We start from the raw sequence: 18,461 nt of genomic DNA, 5'->3' as shown, positions 1-18,461 counted from the left end.
TTCTTTTTATTTTTTACATGTGAATACCCAGTTGTTCCAGCACCATTTGTTAAGATGACTATTCTTTCACCATTCAATTATCTTCGCACCCTTGTCAAAAATCAATTGACTGTAAAGCCATGGATTTATTTATGGACTCTTGATTCTATTGCATTGATATGTGTGTCTAAGCTCATGCCAGTACCACAGGGTCTTGATCACTTCTCTCTAACTGTGTACAGTGAAACCAGTGAAAGCTGGAACTTGGGATGGCCTTGTTTTTCTGGGCCTGGCAAGTTCTCTGCTTTTGACAGGGTGCAGCCTTAGCACTTTCCTACTGGTTATTTTAGTGGAAAATTTTTGAGTTTTCCTTCTCTGACAGGTTTCCTGCGTACACGGGTTCTGAATTTCACAGGTTTTACCATAGTAAAATTTTGAAATTGGGAAATGTGAGTCCTCTAACTTTATTCTTTTTCAAGATTGTTTTGGCTGTCCTGCATCCTTTTCATTTCCACGTGAATTTTAGAATAAGCTCATCAATTTCTGCAACAAAAAAAACAGCTGTGATTTTGATAGGAATTGTTTTGAAATTGTTGTTGTTGTTGTTAGGTACTGTTGAGTTGGTTCCAACTCATAGCAACCCTATGCACAACAGAACGAAACACTCCCTGGTCCTGTGCCATCCTTACAATCGTTGTTATACTTGAGCTTATTGTTGTAGCCACTGTGTCAATCCACCTCATTGAGGGTCCTCCTCTTTTCTGCTGACCCTGTACTTTGCCAAGCATGATGTCTTTCTCCGGAGACTGATCCCTCCTGACAACATGTCCAAAGTATGTAAAACACAGTCTCGCCATCCTTGCTTCAAAGGAGCATTCTGGTTGTACTTCTTCTAAGACAGATTTGTTCGTTCTTTTGGCAGTCCATGGTATATTCAATATTCTTTGCCAATGCCACAATTCAAAGGTGTCAATTCTTCTTGGGTCTTCCTTATTCATTGTCCAGCTTACACATGCATATAAGGTGATTGAAAATACCATGGCTTGGGTCAGACGCACCTTAGTCTTCAAGGTGACACCTTTGCCTTTCAACACTTTAAAGAGGTCCTTTGCAGCAGATTTACCCAGTGAAACTGTAGATAAATTTAAGGAGCATTGCCACCTTAACAATATTAAGTCTTCCAATCCATGAACACAGATACCTTTCCATTTAGCTCTTTAATTTCTTTCCCTGGGCTCAGGGAAGTAATACCTCAAGTTTTTGGGAAATAGTTCAACTCCTTTCTCCAAAGTTGGTAATGGTATAAAGTGTTCTCATCAAATCTCTGCTTAAAGTTACTTCCTGCTGGAGGCCAGCCATGACTACTCTATTTAAAACAGGTTGCTCCACTGCCCGCATCATTCTTAGGCCATTCCCTTGTTTTATTTTCCTCAGAGTACTTTATCACTCTCTGAAAATGCATCTTTTTAAAATCTAGATGTTTGTCTTCTTTATCTCCTTATTAGAATGTAAACTCAGTGAGAGCAGGGATCTAGCTCAGAAACAATAATGATGCTTGGAACCTAGTTGTTGTTGTTGTTAGGTGCCGTCGAGTCGGTCCCGACTCATAGCGACCCTATGCACAACAGAACAAAACACTGCCCGGTCCTGCCCCATCCTTACAATATTCTTCGCCAACACCACAATTCAAAGGCGTCAATTCTTCTTCAGTCTTCCTTATCCATTGTCCAGCTCTCACATGCATACGATGGGATTGCAAATGCCATGGCTTGAGTCAGGCGCACCTTAGTCTTCAGGGTGACATCTTTGCTCTTCAAAACTTTGAAGAGGTCCTTTGCAGCACATTTGCCCAATGCAATGCGTCTTTTGATTTCTTGACTGCTGCTTCCATGGCTGTTGATTGTGGATCCAAGTAAAATGAAATCCTTGACAACTTCAATCTTTTCTCCGTTTATCATGATGTTGCTCATTGGTCCAGTTGTGAGGATTTTTGTTTTCTTTATGTTCAGGTGCAATCCATGCTGAAAGCTGTAATCTTTGATCTTCATTAGTAAGTGCTTCAAGTCCTCTTCACTTTCAGCAAGCAAGGTTGTGTCATCTGCATAACGCAGGTTGTTAATAAGTCTTCCTCCGATCCTGATGCCCCATTCTTCTTTATATAGTTCAACTTCTCGTATTATTTGTTCAGCATGCAGATTAAATAGGTAGGGTAAAGGAATACAACCCTGATGCACACCTTTCCTGAACTTAAACCAATCAGTATTCCCTTGTTCTGTCCGAACAACTGCCTCTTGACCCATGTAAAGATTCCTCATGAGCACAATTAAGTGTTCTGGAATTCCCATTCTTCGCAGTGTTACCCATAGTTTGTTATGATCCAAACAGTCAAATGCCTTTGCATAGTCAGTAAAACACAGGTAAACATCCTTCTGGTATTCTCTGCTTTCAGCCAGGATCCATCTGACATCAGCAATGATATCCCTGGTTCCACGTCCTCTTCTAAAATGGGCCTGAATTTCTGGCAGTTCCCTGTCAATAGACTGCTGTAGCCGTTTTTGAATAATCTTCAGCAAAATTTTGCTTGCGTGTGATATTAATGATCTTGTTCTATAATTTCCACATTTGGTTGGATCACCTTTCTTGGGAATAGGCATAAATATGGATCTCTTCCAGTCAGTTGGCCAGGAAGCTGTCTTCCATAGCTCTTGGCATAGATGAGTGAGCACCTCCCACGTTGCATCTGTTTGTTGAAACATCTCAATTGATATTCCATCAATTCCTGGAGCCTTGTTTTTCGCCAATGCCTTCAGAGCAGCTTGGACTTCTTCCTTCAGTACCATCAGTTCCTGATCATATGCCACCTCTTGAAATGGTTGAATATCGACTAATTCCTATTGGTATAATGATTCTGTGTATTCCTTCCATCTTCTTTGATGCTTCCTGCATCATTTAATATTTTTCCCAAGGAATCCTTCACTATTGCAACTCAAGGCTTGAATTTTTTCTTCAGTTCTTTCAGCTAGAGAAACGCCGAGCGTGTTCTTGCCTTTTGGTTTTCCATCTCCTGCTCTTTGCACATGTCATTATAATACTTTACTTTGTCTTCTCGAGAGGCCCTTTGAAATCTTCTGTTCTGTTCTTTTACTTCATCAATTCTTCCTTTTGCTTTAGCTGCTCGACGCTGAAGAGGGAGTTTCAGAGTCTCCTCTGACATCCATCATGGTCTTTTCTTTCTTTCCTGTCTTTTCATTGACCTCTTGCTTTCTTCATGGATGATGTCCTTGATGTCATACCACAACTCGTCTGGTCTGTGGTCACTAGGGTTCAATGCATCAAATCTATTCTTGAGATGGTCTCTAAATTCAGGTGGGATATACTCAAGGTCATATTTTGGCTCTCGTGGACTTGCTCTGATTTTCTTCAATTTCAGCTTGAACTTGCATGTGAGCAATTGATGGTCCGTTCCACGGTCGGCCCCTGGCCTTGTTCTGACTGATGATATTGAGCTTTTCCATCCGCTCTTTCCACAGATGTAGTCAATTTGATTTCTTTGTGTTCCATCTGGCAAGGTCCATGTGTATAGTTGCCGTTTATGTTTGGTGAAAGAAGTCATTGGTCTTGCAAAATTCTATCTTTCGATCTCTGCCATTGTTTCTATCACCAAGGCTATATTTTCCAACTAGTGATCCTTCTTCTTTGTTTCCAACTTTCACATTCCAATCGCCAGTAATTATCAATGCATCTTGATTGCATGTTCGATCAATTTCAGACTGCAGCAGCTGATAAAAATCTTCTATTTCTTCATCTTTGGCCCTAGTGGTTGGTGCGTAAATTTGAATAATATTCGTATTAACTGGTCTTCCTTGTAGGCATATGGATATTATCCTATCACTGACAGCGTTGTACTTTAGGATAGATTTTCAAATGTTCTTTTTAATGATGAATGCAACACCTTTCCTCTTCAAGTTGTCATTCCCAGCATAGTAGACTATATAATTGCCCGATTCAAAATGACCAATACCAGTTCATTTCAGCTCACTAATGCCTAGGATATTGATGTTTATGCATTCCATTTCATTTTTGACAATTTCCAATTTTCCTAGATTCATACTTTGTACATTTCCGGTTCTGATTATTAATGGATGTTTGCATCTTTCTCTTCTCATTTTGAGTCATGCCACTTCAGTAAATGAAGGTTCCGAAAGCTTTTCTCCATCCATGTCATTAAGGTCAGCTCTACTTTGAGGAGGCAGCTATTCCCCAGTCATCTTTTGAGTGCCTTCCAACCTGGGGGGCTCATCTTCCAGCACTATATCAGACAGTGTTCCACTGCTATTCATAAGGTTTCACTGGCTAATTCTTTTCAGAAGTAGACTGCCGGGTCCTTCTTCCTAGTCTGTCTTAGTCTGGAAGCTCAGCTGAAACCTGTCCTCCATGGGTGACCCTGCTGGTATCTGAATACCAGTGGCATAGCTTCCAGCATCACAGCAACACACAAGCACCCACAGTATGACAAACTGACAGGCACGTGGGAGTGGAACCTAGTAGACAGTCAATAACTGTTGCTGAATGAATGAACACAATCCCTGCAAATTAAGGAATATGAACATCTCAAAATTAGGAGCGAGAAGGGAGAGAAAAAGAAAGGTAGGAAAAGAGACTGACTACCTCTTTGATTAACCTTATCTTCTCGAAGTTTCACTGCTGTGGATAAAGGGAGGCAGCAATCAAATTAAAAAAAGAAGCTAATCCCTGGCTTTCATGCTGATAATTTAAGGGGTTTTCATGGATAATTTTGATAATATCTAATTTTATGCCTTAGGCTCTGGCTTCAGAAAGGAATATCCTGTCTGAAATGTGGTTTCTCATACTCATGCAAAGGTTGGCCTACAGAGGGTGCTAGTTCACTTTAAAAAACTAAAACAAATCCATTAATTTCCAGCGAGTGCTGCTTGGAACTAAGCTGGGAAACAGCTTAGTAACAACAAATGAAATGTTTAAACTGCCCTATTTTCCCTTCATTACCAAAGTTTAAGAACACAAGAATGCAATTGGTAAAAATGCCAATCTGAAGAAAAGAAGTGGCATTGTTTTCTTTTTTAAACTGGAAAGAAAATTATTTTTAATCTTGAACTTCTCAGACTTTTTTAAAAATTATTTTTATTGTGCTTTAGGTGAAAGTTTACAGAGTAAATTAGTTTCCCACTTGTTAGTTTGTGCATAAAGCGTCCTTAACATCGGGTGCATTCCCTTCAATGTATCAGCACTCTTCCCATTTCTGCCCTGGGTTCCCTGTTTGCTTTCGTCTGGATTTTCCGCCCCTTTCTGCCTTCTCAGTTTTGCTTTTGGGCAAATATCCTTTTGATCTCCTGTAATTGATAGTTCTAAGGAACATGTTCCTCTCAGGTGTTACTGTTTATTTTATGGGCGGCATCACTTTTCAATACAAAGAAGGGAAGCAAAGCTAAGAGAAGCATCCAGAAGTAAAGAATGCTGTGCATATTGTGAAAGAGTTGCTGGGGGGGAGGGGGGAAGATGTATGAGTCCGGGAAGGAGACCGATGGGCCTCTGCTGCATTCTACCCAGCACTTCATGCTAGGAAGTGGGACATTAGGACCAGGTATGAGATGCCTATAGACTCTGTAAATGGAGGAGAGTTCATATGACAGTTGTTTAACTGACCACATCATTCCCGAAACTGACCCTTGGTTTCACTGTTCAGCAGTGGATAATGCACTGAGGGAGAAAGAGCCACTTGAGAGTTCTGAAATAAGCAGCTTGCCACAGTGGCTTAGCCAGAGCCACCAAGGGAGCCTGGTAGGGGGGAGAAGCTTCTTCAAGGACTGGATCTGCAAAGATCTTAAGGATAGAAAATAGAACAAGCTAGTGAGTTCTAGTGAAAGCTTTGGAGCCTTCTAGAATGAGCATCCCAGGGGCAGTGGTGCTCAGTGGTAAACTTCTAGCCTTACATATGGGAGACCTGGATTCGAATCCCAGCCAATGCATCTCATGTGCAGCCCCCAACCATCTGTCAGTGGACATTTGCATCTTGCTATGATACTGAAGGAGCCCTGGTGGCACAGTGGTTAAAAGCTCAGGCTGTTAACAGAAAGGTTGGCAATTTGAATCCACCAGCCACTCCTTGAAAACCCTACAGGGTAGTTCTACTCTGTTCTGTAGGGTTGTTATGAGTCGGAATCGACTCAATCGCAATGGGTCTGGTTTTGGTATGGTGCTAAATAGGCTTCAGCGGAGCTTCTAGACTAAGACAAACTGGGAAGAAAGTGCTGGCGATCGAATTTCAAAAAACAGCCAATGAAAACCCAGTGGATTACAACAGTCTGATCTGCAACTGATCGTGGGGATAGAGCCCAGATTGGGCAGCATTTCGTTCTGTTGTGTGTGGGTTTGCCATGAGTCAGGGGCCAACTCTATTGCAGTTAACGACAACAGAATGAGCAACAGCTGACACAGCTTTGAGAGTCAAGAGCTAACTCAAGGTTGAGGTGTGAAATCCTAGCGCTCTAGCTTTCATTTTCCAGTGGTCAGACGAACATTTTCAAGGAAAAGTTGGACTCAAAAATTCCATGATAGATGGGACCCTTCTTACCATTATGCGTGGACTTTCAACAGGTGACCTCCTAGCTTTTGACAGTTCAAGATGGATTAATAGCTTTATTGTAATGTTCAATGGCTAAACTTTAAACCAGAATCAAAGGTGAGAAATGAGTTTGCAAAGCAGTCCCCTCCTTTAATCATAAAATCAATCAAACAAGTTTTTGGGCACAGTGTGAGGCAAACATCTATTTTACCAATGAATTGGCTCCTTGTTTAAATGGTTCATTTGGGAAGATAAAACTTCAATCTATAATTCCAATCTCAAAGCAAGACAAAATAAAAAACCTTATTTTTCAAACACATTTTCAGGATACAGACGTCAGCTTCTTTTCCCCAAAAGATTTGCATCATCTCAGATGCACATCTCATCTTTCTTCTGTTATTTTTAACCATTATCTGTGTATTCAAAGTAGAAAATCTACTTAAATGTTTAAAAGTCAAAGTAAGCCCACAAATCTAAATACCAACAAGTAAGGAAGGAGTTCCTGGGTGGTGTAAATGGTTAACACGCTCAAATACTAACCAAAAGGTTGGAGGTTTGAGTCCACCCAGAGGTCCCTTGGAAGCAAGGCTTGGTGATCTACTTCTGAAAAACCAGCCATTGAAAACCCTGTGGACTATGTGGGATTGCCATGAGTCAAAATTGAGTAGATGGAAATTGCTAAGAAGGAAGAAATAACAATTACTGAGGTCTTACTGGAAGCCATTTTACACAATATTTTATTTCAACCTCCTAATACCTATATTTTTTTTAGGTAATACCTATATGTGGAAGCCCTGGTGGTGTAGTGGTTAAGAGGTATGGCTGCTAACCAAATGGTCAGCAGTTTGAATCTACCAGGCACTCCTTGGAAACTCTATGGGGCAGTTCTACTCTGTCCTCTAGGGTTGCTATGCGTTGGAATTGACTTGACGGCAGTGGGTTAATACCTATATGCGGCACGGTGGCTAAGAGCAATGGTTGATAACCAAAAGGTTGGCACTTCAAATCCACCAGCCACTCTTTGGAAACACTGTGGGGCAGTTCTACTCTGTCCTATTGGGTCGCGATGAGTCGAAATCTATTCGACGGCAACGGGTTTCTTTTCTTTTCTTTTTTTTTTTTTTAATACTTACATGAAGGAAATGCTACTTGCTCCATATCATAGATGAAGGTTAACAGTTGAAGACCAACAGGCCAGGCAGGCAATGGAAACAAGTGAAACAAGGCAGTTATAAGGACTGTGGAGGGCAGGTCCCATCTCAGAGGCTTCTACTCAGCTCTGGCTGATTGTTGCCATAAGGGGAGAAGAAAACCATGTTTCCAGGTCCTATTTTTTAAGAGAAGACAGAAGACTTAAGCGAAGTTTCCTAACTTTTTAGAATGGTGACAACCAATTAAAAATTTTTTTTTAGTATTGTGTGGACCAAATAATGGAAATCTGAGGCTGAAGCTGGCCCAGGGACTGCCATTGGCAACCTCTGGTAAAGAGGGGAAGAAAAGGCTCAGGAACTTTCTGTCACTATGCTGCACAGCTGGTGAATCAAGGATTTCCTGACTATACCTTCTTAGACACCGACACATGTGGCTGATGGATTATACCCATAAAGTCTTTTTAATGTATGCAAACATAGCAAAATCATTTTTTTAAATCACAATATATTGATTGAACTTAGCATCAGATGGCTGGGCAGGAAGTAAACACCATTTTCTCAAAGGGATGAGACTCAGGGCTGGGTCCATCTGGGAATCTGGTAGCATGCTCACAGCTGCTAACCGAAAGGTTGGTGGTTCAAACTCACCCAGTCACAATGTGGGACAAAGACTCGATGACCTGCTTCCATGAATATTACAGCCAAGAAGAGGCTATGGGGCAGCTCTACTCTGTCATGTGGGGTCACTATGAGTTGGTATCGACTCAACGGCACCCAACAACACCTTGTGGAAACATAAGCACCGAGATGGACAGAGGATGGGAGTGGGTTGATGCCCAGTCCCAGGCTATTTAAGTCCAAGATGGATGTTCCCCACAGAAAGAAGGAAAGAAGCCAGGAAGGCCATCCTGGTTTCCTGTGGAGGGGAAAGAGCTGTTCTAGAAGTTTAGGACTGCACAGGATGCACAAGGGTTCAGATGGTTTTCTGAAGGCAGCAACCATAGAGAGTAGTAGCAACCCCATAAATATCAGGGGACAGCAGGATAGGCACAGAACTGACAGGTTATAGGTATGGAGGTCTTGGTACCCAAAGACCCTGATTTGATTGGGAGCACTTTTAGTATCTGGGAGGTAAGAGAAAATGTGGGACACAAAGAGACCACTCTGGTTTCACTCACAACCATCCCCACGGCCATTTCGAGCTACCAAGAAAAATTCTGAAAAGTTCCAGGAATCAGCTGATGAGGGACCAGTGCGGAATAATGTTTTTTCTCTTAATTATTATGTTATTATTTTCACCTTGCTCTATCTCAGTCTGACGTGACCTGAGAGAGAATATTTGCTACACTGTGTTAATATAAATGGGGACATTCTTTGTATGGATGCTGGCCATCGGTGAATGCCCTTAAGTTAACTCTTCATTTCTTCTGCTCTTCTTCCTGTTTAACTTGATCTGACCCTTTCTATTTCAACTCAGGATTTGCTGTACTTGTCTTTCATTCTGAAGAATTGAGGGCTGTCTTTGAAGTGGACATGAAAAGTGTCACCCCAAACAGCCTGGCAATTTTTCATGGAAAGTTTAAAACAAACACAGTAACAAAAATGCTCTCCACTGTTCTGAGCACGCCCCAGGAAGCCTTCTCTTTGCTTAAATCACTTTAAATTGCTGTCCTTCCAGTAAATTAGCTAACATCTGCTATCTCCCTGGCATTGAAGGCCACTCTATTAAAACTTGAATAAGCCCTCAACTTGAGTCATTTATTTAATGCTCAGGACAGCACTCTCGTAGAAATATTATGTGAGCCACATATGGCATTATAAATGTTCTAGCAGCCACAGTTTAAAAACTAGAAAGAAACCGATGAAGTTAATAATACATTCTATTTAATCCAATATATCAAAAACTTTATCATTTCAGCATGTAATCTATTTAAAACTATTAAGAAAATATTTTACCTTCTTTTTTCTTCATACTAAGTCTTCAAAATCTGATGCATATTTTGCACTTAACAATGACAGCAAGAAAACAGCTGCTGTAGAGTGGATCCTGACTCATGGTGACCCCGTGTATGTCAGAGTAGAATTGTGTTCCATAGGGTTTTCAATGGTGGATTTTTCAAAAGGAGATCACCAGGTCTATCTTCCAAGGCACCTCTGGGTGAGTTTGAAACCACCAATCTTTCGGTTGTCAGTCGAGTGTGTTAACCGCAGCACATCTCAAGTACTGGAAAGTGCAGGTCTAGGAGAATATGTCATATAAATCATTTCTGTTGTTGTTGTTAGGTGCTGTCGAGTCAGTTCCAATTCATAAGGATCCTATGAATTGGAACTGCATTTTCCAGTACTGTAGTCACTAACCATATGTAGCTATTGAGTGCTTGAGATGTGTTTGGTCCTGGGCCATCCTCACAATCATTGTTATGCTTGAGCCCATTGTTGTAGCCACTGTGTCAATCCATCTTGTTGAGGGTCTTCCTCTTTTCCACTGACCCTGTCCTTTACCAAGTAATGTCCTTCTCCAGGGAATGATCCCTCCTGACAACATGCCCAACATATGTAAGACATAGTCTCGCTATCCTTGCTTCTAAGGAGCATTCTGGTTGTCTTCAAAATCTGATGCATATTTTGCACTTAACAATGACAGCAAAAAAACAGCTGCTGTAGAGTGGATCCTGATTTCTTGACTGCTGCTTCCGTGGCTGTTGATTGTGGATCCAAGTAAAATGAAATCCTTGACAACTTCAATCTTTTCTCCGTTTATCATGATGTTGCTCATTGGTCCAGTTGTGAGGATTTTTGTTTTCTTTATGTTCAGGTGCAATCCATGCCGAAAGCTGTAATCTTTGATCTTCATTATTAAGTGCTTCAAGTCCTTTTCACTTTCAACAAGCAAGGTTGTGTCATCTAAATAATGCAGGTTGTTAATGAGTCTTCCTCCAATCCTGATGCCCCGTTCTTCTTCATATGGTTCAGCTTGTCGGATTATTTGCTCAGCATACAGATTGAATAGGTATGGTGAAAGGATACAACCCTGATGCACACCTTTCCTGACTTTAAACCAATCAGTATCCCCTAGTTCTGTCCGAACAGCTGCCTCTTGATCTACATACAGGTTCCTCACAAGCACAATTAGGTGTTCTGGAATTCCCATTCTTCACAATGTTATCCATAATTTGTTATGATCCACACAGTTGAATGCCTTTGCATAGTCAGTAAAACACAGGTAAACATCCTTCTAAAAAAAAAAAAAAAAATTTTTTTTTTTTTTTTTAGTATTCTCTGGTTTCAGCCAGGATCCATCTGACATCAGCAGTGATATCCCTGGTTCCACGTCCTCTTCTGAATCTGGCCTGAATTTCTGACAGTGTCCTGTCCATATGCTGCCGCAGCTGCTTTGAAATGATCTTCAGCAAAATTTTGCTTGCGTGTGATATTAATGATATTGTTGGATAATTTCCACATTCAGTTGGATCACCTGTCTCGGGAATAGGCATAAATATGGAATCATTTCTAGTCTACACTTCATTTTTTTTCCTTCTAAAAAACCTATTTCAGAACTTTCCATGGCTGCAGAAATTTAACATAAATAATGTAACATTTTAACAACTAGTAGGAATTAATACTGTAATTGAGGGTATAATATCTCAGTTTTAGATTCTTGAAGGTTCCAGTGCATGAGAAAAAGTCCAATCCTTTCCCAAATTCCTTTGTACTTTGGTCCTGAAAAAGCCATTAACAAATAACTTACCAAAATGGAAAAAAACAAAAAGTTAATCTCAATTCAAAATTATAATTGATTCTAGTCTAAAAACAAAACGACAAAAACAAAGTGAGGATCAAATTTGCACCTTACTGGAATTTTCTATTATGTAACTACTAGTGGTTTTTAGTAGTACCTTTACTCTGGATCCAGGGTGGGAAAAGTCTTCAGAGTCTAAATAAAGTAAGCAAATGTTCTGAAGTTAATTAGAAGCATAAATCATTGTTATGTTATAGATCGTAGGTTGTCCCACTTAACGGTTTTAATTATTTCAAATCTTTGTAAGATGATTTATTGAAATCTAGCTGAGTGCATGTGTTTTGGTACTTCTACTATTTTTCCCAAAATATAAATTTTTCCATTTGTCTATTTTTTAAAATTGCATTTAAAAATTTTGAAGCACTTAATACCTAAAATCTAAGATTAGGATTAGGTGTGTAATTGCTGCATAACTGTTATTTTATTCCTCCTGGTTACTGGGTTACCACAACACACATCAGATATAAAATATGAATTACAGACCTTTCTTCTTACTTTTGTTTTGTGCTACTGTAGTCTCTGGGTGGTGCAAATGGTTAAGTGCTCTACTACTCACTGGAAGTTTGGTGGTTCAAACCCACCTAAAGGCACCTTGGAAGACAGACTTGACAACCTGCTTCCAGAAGTTCACAGTCTTGAAAACCCTGTGGAGCAGCTCTACTCTGCGGACATGGGATTGCCACAAGTTGGAACTGCCTTGACAGCAACTAACAACAACAAACAGCTCTACCACAGTACTTGTCTGCTCTCTGAATGAAGACTCATCCTGTGGTAGCTAAAGGAGAATGATGTTACTTTTTTTTCTTTTTATATTTATCCCAAAGGTTTTTTTTTTTTTTCATTTTATACTCCCTGGCTAAGGGGTAAATGAAAACTCACTATCACTGGACCCAGTTGAGTTCAATGTGACCTCAGTTAAAAAATTTGCTACATAAATGATATATATGAGTGAGTGAATATGGCCACAACACAGGATGCACAAACAACCAGGAAGCTGGTATTGGAATCAACACTCAGTCCTGTGAAGGCTCTAAGTGTCATCCACCGTCTTCACCCAGTCTTCCAGGAGTACTTCGTGATGACCGCTCTCCAGAAGCTTGTATGAAAGCAAATCTGCAGAAGGTTATGGATGTTCTTGGCTATTGGCACAACTCCTTAAAGGGACTGAAGTCCTAATGAGATCTTGTGCGACTCAGCACTCACATTCTACCCAGAACACAAACACTAACACCCTGGCTGGGTGTCTTTGAGTAGTTTACCGAAAGTATTCTCCTAAAAACTGGAACTCTACTTTGAGTGGCTCTACTAAAAGTGAAAGCCAACCATAATGGGGTGCTTCTAACAAACCTTCTTTCCTGGCTCTATCTAAGGGGTTTTAACTGATAGCCCATGGTCCCCTCCCCGCCACCCCACTCGGACCACGGATTAAAAAAAAACAAAACCAGGTACTGTCCCATCAATTCCAACTCATGGCAACCCCATGTGTGTCACAGTAGAATTGCACCCTACAGGTTTTTTAATGGCTGTGATCTTTCTAAATTAGATCCCAGGCCTTTTTCCAGAGGCACTTCTGGGTGAATTCAAACTGCCAGGCTTTTGGTCAATAGCCAAGCACTTAGCCGTTTGTGCCACCCAGGACCCCCAGATCATGGATAAGCTTCAGGAAATTCTGAACTTCTGGAAATAACATGCTTCTCTTCTTTGTTTTCCTTTTTCTAGAAGGACTTTCACTGGATTCTTGCAAGATTAGTAACCGATGCTCAAGCAAACACTCATATACTGGGAATAAAGAAGCAGCATTGTCATAATCAGCCAACAGAGAAGAGCTCACAGATGCCTGACTTCCAGGGACCCTGTGCAGCTGCTTTGCCTGGAGAAAGCCAACAAGCCTGGCCTGTCAGTCACACATCAGCAATGAGTGGCTTTTGGAGTAGAGGATCCAGAAAGTCCATGTGTAACTGTAAACTGCACTAACCACAATTTTTAGCTGTACAGAAAAGATCTTGAAGGACAAGTACATCAGATGGTTATGCCCGAGTCTTCTCTACCACATCTATACAGAGATGGTAATCGAAGTTAAGAACATCCTCTTTTTTTTTTTTATTTAATTGTGGTAAAATATATACAACATAAAATTTGCCTTTATAACCATTTTAATGTATAAAATTTAGTGGCATTAATTATACTCACAATGTTGTGCAACGATTACCACTACTTAGTTCCAAAACATTTACAGCACCCCAAACAAAAGATCTGCACCCATTAAGCAATAACTCCACATCACCCAATCCCCACTCCCTCACCACCACTCATCTGCTTTCTGTTTCTATGCATTTGCCTCATCTAGATATTTCATATAAGTGGGATCATACAATATTTGTCCTTTTGTGTCTGGCTTATTTCATTTAGCATAATGTTTTCAAGGTTCATCCATGCTGTAAACATATCTGAACTTCATTTCTCTTTACAACTAAATAATATTCCATTGTATGCATATACCACATTTTGTTTATCCATTCATCTCTTTGATGGACTCTTGAGTTTTTTCCACCTTCTGACTGTGAAATAGAGCATCATGTTTTGGTACAAAAAGCAAAGGCATTGCTGAGACATGAGGTGACTGCCATGTCATACCATGGCTATAGCCGCATGTGAGGATGGCTGAGGACCTTGATCTCTGCCAGTTTTAAATTTTATCTAAGTTATTGAACCAGAAACCCATGGGAAAAAGGCAACAATTGTATTCATTCTTTTACTGCAAATATTTATTTAGGCCACAAACGAGAGTAATTTATCTGTATGAGAAGTTTTGTGTTTCTATCTTGGCTCATTTTCTTTGATTAAAGAGGCAAAAAATGAGAATAAAGTACTTTTTCAGCAAAATCAAGTTGCACTTTTACGCCCATAATTTAATTAACGTAAAAACTGCATGATTTATTCTATATTACCCAGTAAATAGCATTTTTTAAACTCATGATGAAGTATGAATACATTAACAGAATGTAAGGATAGTTCAAAGTCAGAAATGATAGAAATGTAATTGACCATGCTAATGGACTAAAGGATAAAAATTACATTATTTTCTCTTATGTATACAGAAAATAATGTTTCAGGCCAATTGTGAACTTTCAAAAAAGGTGTTTAGAAAACTAAAAATATGGAAAAATTTCCTTAACCTGATAAGGCTATCTACTAAAACACAGAAGCAAATTTAATATTTATTGAAGAAATATTAGAAGCATTTTATTTACATTTAAGAACTAGACAAAAATACCCTTTCTTACCCTTACTTTTTCATGTGATATTGGAAGTCTTGGACAATAAAATAAATTAAGAGAAAGAAGAAATATAGAGATTGGAGGGAAGAGAGTCAAGAGATTCAGTTGTCATTATTTACAGATGATATGAACAGTCACGTAGAAACTCATAGCAGTCTACAGAAAAAATATCTAGGATTATTAGAGTTCAAGAGTTGGAATCGACTAGACGACAGCTGGTTAACTGGTTAATAGAGTTCAACAAAGGGTCTGAATACCTTGTTGAACTATGTATTAAACTAGGAATTAGCCTAACAACAATACATAAAACATCTTGGAAAAATCTTTAAAATTCTACTAAGGCAATGCATACAGATCACCTTGGGGTCTTGTTCAAAAAGCAGATGCTGATTCAGTAGTTCTGAGCCAAAGCCTGAGTCTGCATTTCAAAAAAACTTCCAAGTGATAACCATGCTGCTGGTACATGGACCACACCTTGAGTCGCAATGCACTGAAGCACTTAAAGAATAAGTGAAGAGATTAAGCATGCTCATGGTGGGGTGGACACCTTATCATAGTAAAGATTCTGATTCCCTCCAAACCAGAACTTCAAACTGGTTCAATCCAGTTCCAATCCCTGCTGATTATTTGCATTTACACTCCAGATATACTGAATCAGAATCTACATTTTAACAAGATACGCAGGTAATACTCATGTATAAGTTCCTAGGAACTTGTTAGAAATGCAAATTCTCAGCAGGAGTTCAAACCAGAATGAATAGGTTTGAAACCCTGCTCCAAGCTAACCTATGATTTTATGTAATTCCTATCAAATTCCTAATAGGATCTAGGGGAAAGGGAAGATCTGTCAAATTTACATGAAAAATTAAAGGACCATGAAAACTAGGTCAACTTCCCAGGAAAAATGAAGACCAAATAGAGTGTGCAAGTGCACAAAACCAAAGTAATTAAAAAATAAAAACGATTAATTTGGTAGTGACACTGGAACAGACAAATAAAACTACAGAACAGAATAGAGTCCAGAAAGAGATCCCCAGATGTTGATCTATCATAGCGGTAGCATCAAAACTTAGTGGGGAAAAGATGATTTGTTTGGTAGACAATGTGGAGAAAATTGGCTCATTATATAGAAAAGATAAAGAGCCTTTGTGATGCAGTGGTTAAAGCATTCAGCTCCTAACCAGAAGGTCAGTGGTTCGAACTCACTAGCTGCTCCAGGGGAGAAAGATGTGGCAGTCTGCTTCTGCAAAGATTTCAGCCTAAGAAGCCCTGTGGGGTGGTTCTACCTGTCCTAAGGGGCCACTGTGAGTCAGAATCAACTCGATGGCCAACAACAACAATAAATACAGAAAAGATAAAAAATGATAACTCTAGATCATAAACACACAGAAAGCAAAAGACCTGCAGTGGTCTGTTTGTGGTTATAATTAATTTTGGGCTTCTGATCCAGAGCCAGAAAGCAGAGAAAAGACAAACGCTTTCAAACAGGTCAGCTCATGTGTCTCAGAGCATATGGGATTTTCCAGTTATCTCCTTTAGTAACATTCTCTTGGCCTTGCAATCCATGGAAATTCCTCCAAGCTTCTCACAATGGGCCAGTCTTAGTGTATGGTCCAAATATATGGTAATTGGGAGTTTTCAAGATTTTTTGTGCATTCACAGGTATTTTATTGTGAAGTTGAAAAAGTCCCATTAGGAGCTAACAGATGCAGATTTAATTCAACTGCGCTCAAATTTATACTGCTGAGTCTAACGTATTAGCTGTTTTCCCCAACATTTTGTCTTCCACAAATCTGATTTCTGTGTCCTTTTTGTTTTCATTCAAGTTCATAATAAAAATATTTTAATAAATTCGAGTCATGGACAAACTTCTCAGCTGATATGGACTTGTTGATTTTATCAGCAATGGCTGGTGAGGCACTTCCTGAGTCTCTTTGTATCCTTACTCTTTCTGTAGCTGAGGCTACTTGACTTCCATCTATCGTCTTGGCTTCCCCATATCTCTAGGAACAATCCTAGGAATTTGAAGGTCATGAGCAATGACTCTACAACTCAGAATCGGGTAATGTTTCCTCCTAATATAGAATTGGCCTTGGTCCAAGGTCTAACAATTGGGCCTCTGTCATGTTCTCCATTCTCAAATTACTATCTCAATGAGCTACTTTTTACCCCTATTATCCTGTGACTGGAGCTCTACGTGGTATTTGGTTTTTTGTTGTTGTTGTTTATTTGTTTTTAACATTTAAACTTGGGGTCCTTTTATCCACTTCCTCTAAATCCTTGTACAGGAATTTTCCCCAAAAACTCCTGTGTAATAAATGGAATCAATTTTTCTGTGGTGACAACTCTTGCTTGCTTTGTATGCTTTGTATGCCCCACTATTTGTATTATACACTTGCCAACCTCCTCCGTGCAAATTGTTTGCCTGTATCATCACCTACTTCTTCTCTGTCACAGAGAAAAGAATACCATCACTTGCCAGTCTTGTCTTCCTCCAACATCTTATCTTTCTTTAACATCTGTATTTTCTACCCAATATTTTCCCACCTTGTTAACCAAACTACTTGTCTTAGTCATCTAGTACTCCCATAAGAGAAATACCACAAGTGGATTGCTTTAAAAAAGAGAAATTTATTTTCTTACAATCTAACCCAGTAGGCCAGAAATCCAAATTTAGGACGTCAGCTCCAGGGGAAGGCTTTCTCTCTCTCTGTTGGACTTCTCAGCAATCTTCCCCCAGACTAGGAGCTTCTCTGTGAAGAGACCCCAGGTCCAAAGGACGCAGTCTGCTCCCGACTCTGCTTTCTTGGTGGTATGAGGTCCTCAACTCTCTGCTTCCTTCCCTTTCCTTTTATCTCATGAGAGATAAAAGCTGGTGCAGGCCACACCCCAGGAAAATCCCTTTACATTGGATCAGGGACGTGCCTTGAGCAAGGGTGTTACATGCATCCCACTCTAAGCCCCTTTAACCACAGGCAGAGATTATAATTTATAACACATAGGAAAATCACAAAATGGAGGACAACAACACAAGGCCTAACCAAGTTGACACATACTTTGGGGGGATACGATTCAATCCCCATGACATCCCACTGGATAGATCTGGATCACCTGCCCCCTCCAGATGAATCATTGGCAAGCTCAGAGTGACCAGAATTTAATCCTGAGACACACAGTGGAGGGATGGACAGCACTTCCAAATGGGCTCATTACTCAAAAGAAAAAAGTGGAAAAAGGCCCTTTGCTAGGCAACCACACTGTCTGCTATGTCATTGTTGTTGCTAGGTGCCATCGAGTTGATTCTGACTCATAAAGACCCCATGCACAATAGAACGAAACACTGCTAGGTCCTGCACCATCCTCATAATCATTGCTAAGTTTGAGCCTGTTGTTGAAGTCACTATGTCAATCCATACTGTTGAGGATCTTCCTCTTTTTCGCTGATCCTCTATTTTACCAAGCCTGATGTTCTTCTCCAGGGATTGATCCCTAACAATAACACATCCAGAGTATATGAGATGAAGTCTCATCCTTGCTTCTAAGGAGCATTCTGGCTGTACTTCTTTCAAGAGAGATTTGTTCATTCTTCTGGTAGTCCATGGTATAGTCAATATTCTTTGCCAAAACCATAATTCAAAGGCATCAGTTCTTCT

General features: G+C 39.9%; 1 long non-coding RNA gene across 1 annotated transcript in view; it reads left to right on the top strand.

The window, feature by feature from the left end:
- LOC135231179 (uncharacterized) overlaps nt 1-17,427 on the top strand; it is a 69,463-nt gene extending 52,036 nt beyond the window's left edge. The window contains exon 3 of the long non-coding RNA XR_010321726.1: nt 13,250-17,427. This is a non-coding gene — a long non-coding RNA (uncharacterized LOC135231179). The remainder of the gene's footprint in view (nt 1-13,249) is intronic.
- The last annotated feature ends 1,034 nt before the right edge of the window (nt 17,428-18,461 follow it).

This window comes from Loxodonta africana, chromosome 4 (assembly GCF_030014295.1).
Source record: "Loxodonta africana isolate mLoxAfr1 chromosome 4, mLoxAfr1.hap2, whole genome shotgun sequence".
Lineage (NCBI taxonomy): Eukaryota > Metazoa > Chordata > Mammalia > Proboscidea > Elephantidae > Loxodonta > Loxodonta africana.
The sequence above is the reverse complement of the archived record's forward strand: the minus strand, read 5'-3'. Positions and strand labels throughout refer to the sequence as shown.